Source organism: Corvus brachyrhynchos, unplaced genomic scaffold (genome assembly GCF_000691975.1).
Source record: "Corvus brachyrhynchos isolate BGI_N302 unplaced genomic scaffold, ASM69197v1 scaffold1097, whole genome shotgun sequence".
Lineage (NCBI taxonomy): Eukaryota > Metazoa > Chordata > Aves > Passeriformes > Corvidae > Corvus > Corvus brachyrhynchos.
Window position 1 is genome coordinate 30,388 of NW_008239003.1, and position 3,156 is coordinate 33,543.

Here is a 3,156-nt window from a genome sequence, read left to right on the forward strand (position 1 = left end):
GGCAGCAGCACCAAGGCTCCAGCGTTACCTGCTGTGCCTCTCAGTGGTGCTTCTGCCCCAGGGCCTCTGGAAAACCTTTGCTCTGCATCTCTGATAAACATCCTGGGCCAGCCCCAGGAGTGGAGGTCCCTGGTGCTCCTCTGCATCTTACCAACAGGTGCAGAGGGGCCAGGCCAGGCTAATGCTGCCTTTTCCAGGAGGAAGGCATGCTGTCCTGCCAGTTGGGGATGAGCCATCCCCATGATGCAGGAGCAGCCTGGAGAAACACGCCAGGACAGCACCTGAAGGGCCACTCCACAGAACGTTTTTATCAAGGAGAATCAGTCCACTGTGGTGGGTTCCTTGCTCCTAGAAACCCAACTGAGGTCTCGAAAAGAATTACCAGGGCAGTTTTCATTTCTGTGGGCTACTTCTTTCCTGCCAGCTGCACGAGCTGTATCTTGCCATAGTTCCACGGCTTCATGGGAGCAGGGGAACTCATGGGGAGAGAAGCCTGAGCTTCAGCTGGAGTGTCTGGGCTCTGCCAGATTCCCAGGCAGCTCTGCCCAGCCATCCTCTCTCGTCTGCATCCCACTCAGCATGCAGCCCTGCCCCTGTCATCTGCAGGCTCCATTCCTTGGCCAGTGGTGCTTGCTTCCACCCAGATCCCACAGTTTTCCAGAAAGATTACCAACAGCAATGGCAAGAAGAAACCAGAACCAAAGCTGCCTGCTGGCTTTGCCCTTGGGGTGAGGAGGCAGCCAGACTGTGCCAGTGCTTCGTACCTGAAACACACCTTGACTGACGTGGTCCTGAACAGGCTGGTGTGTGGAGTGAACTTGCGAGGTTGGTCTGTAGCCCAATGGAAATTCATGTTCTCTGTCACCTTCCCAGTCTGTTCTCAGCTAGAAAAAGGCAAACCTGTTTCTCTCCAATGACAGGAAGCGACAGGGAGCTGCCAAAGCCCTCACACGCAGAAGATGCACCCACACTGCTCTGCTGGGAGCTCAGCCTGTTCACCTGGGTGTCTTCAGGCCTGCCGGGGACAGCGGTGCACCCTCCTCTCCATGCTCCCCACCAGGACAGCAGGCTTGGTGTGCATCCTGCTGGTGCCAGTGAAGAGCTGTTTGCACACCCAGTGGGCTCACACAATACTTATTCTTCAAAACTTGCTGTCCTATGGAACCGCACAATGCTCATTCTGTGGGATCGTGTCAATCATTAACCAAGAGGAACAGGAGAGTGACCGGCCCAGTGGTGCCAGCTCAGCTCCATACTGGGAAAGTAACACCAGCTCCTCATGTGCTCAGCTGTAACTCTGGGGTCTGCAACCACCAAGAGACCCCCAGGACAGAAGGATACACATGCAAAGGGAAGGGAACATAAGTAAATTACTTTGGGGAAGTGACTATCCTATGTATGCTTATTCCAGGAAAATCAATGAATATGTATGTAAAATATAGAATCTAAACAGCAGTTTTTTCTCTGCTCAACATGCACAGTACTTCAGAGGAGATGTCCCCTCATGCATCTGGCCAAATGAAGAATGGCAGGTTCTTAATGCTCCATTGTTGTCAGGGGTTCGATCAACTGATTTCAGTACCACCATGGCCAAAACAGCTGTGGCGTGATGCTCCAGCAGAGGCTGGAGCTCTGCGCTGCTGGGCTGCTTCCTCCTCACAGCACTGGCACAACATCTGCACACCTCTGCAATCCCTCTTCACAATCCTTTACCCTTCTTCTCCCAATCCTTGCACTTCCTTTGTCTGCTCAGTCTCCTCCCAGAGGAACAACCAGCCTATAACTATTTTTCCCCCTTGCTACCATGTGGGGATTTTTAAAGATCTGTGTCTAATTCAGTATCTGTGACACCTTTACCTTGGTATTATCTGGGCATTATGTGCTCCACCTGACACAGCTGCTGACCAGTTCTGGCCTTGCCCCTGGAAGCCTGCAGTGCTTCTCTCCAGCTGCCTGCGAGCCTGGCCTTTCCTCACACCACTGTTCCATAGCCACGTGGGAGGCCCAGCTGTCCCTGTGGCAATGTCTGCACCTTTTGTCAGCTTCTCATGCTGTTACCTACCACACACAGGTCGTGCCATGTTCTGATCAGAGACCTCAAGGCAGTGCCCAGTCAGGGTCATAATCCTCCTGTAGCTCCAGAGGATGGAAGGTAATACTCCCCTGTAATTATGGGACTGGCTGCGACTAAACACAGGGGATGAACGGTCCAAGCTTTGGAGTTTGGAGGTTTGAGGGAATTCTGGAAAGCTGCCACAAACATTTCAAGGACAGCTCCGGACAGCGTCAAACCCCAAAGCCAAGGCCTTCTCTCCCTTGCCAGTCATTTCACACCTGAAGTCTCCAGTCTATCCCATGGGAACATCTCCCACAGGAAATGTTCCTCATCCCTCCATCCCACAAAGGGATGAGGAGAATGGGGTGGCTCCAGTGGAACAGCTTGTGGCAAGAACTTCCCAGTCTGTGTCCCGGCAGACCTGTACTGCTCCTTAGCAGCACTTCTGTCCCCTCCTTGCTCCAGTCCCTTCTCAACACTGTGCTGTGTTTCACTTGGCTTTGCCCAGATTTGCTCACATTCCTCCATTTCCTCCAGAGCAATGCTTGGGAAAACAGCCCCTCTCCTGCTTTTCCAACAGAAAGTGAGACTGGGAGGAACAGCAGTCACAAAATGCAGGATGAGACTCCTTGCTCCTCTGCCGAAATGGACTCGGGACCTGCCAGTGTGCTCCTGCTAGCAAAGACTGGACAGAGCCACCTGCCAGAGTAAATAATGAGGTTTCCTGGAGCTGGCACAGCCAGGAGTTTGTGTCAGCGGGGGATCCGGGCAGCTGTGTTGTGTATTGCCCTGGGACTCTGCTGGAAAGCTCTCGGGAGGGCAGCGTTCCATCTTCCGTGACCAGGACAGGTTACCCCTCGTTGGCAGCAGGCACGGGGATTGAATGTCCTGTGACTGTGTTGGTTGTGAGGTGGTTTGGGAATGCTCCTCCTTGGCCACCTGGCTCGGGCTCGAAGCCAGGAAAGCTCAATTAGCCCTGTAATCACTGGCACAGTGGGAGCAGCTGCTCTGTAATTGCCTTTGCCTCGGGTCACAGGCAGCTTAGCTGAGAGAAATCCCTTTTTTAAACTAACTGGCTGGCCCCGGAGCCCTGCGGGCGT

General features: G+C 53.6%; 1 long non-coding RNA gene across 1 annotated transcript in view; it reads right to left on the reverse strand.

The window, feature by feature from the left end:
- LOC108447845 overlaps positions 1–3,156 on the reverse strand; it is a 5,088-nt gene that overhangs the window by 705 nt on the left and 1,227 nt on the right. The window contains exon 2 of the long non-coding RNA XR_001863548.1: positions 1,037–1,040. This is a non-coding gene — a long non-coding RNA (uncharacterized LOC108447845). The remainder of the gene's footprint in view (positions 1–1,036; positions 1,041–3,156) is intronic.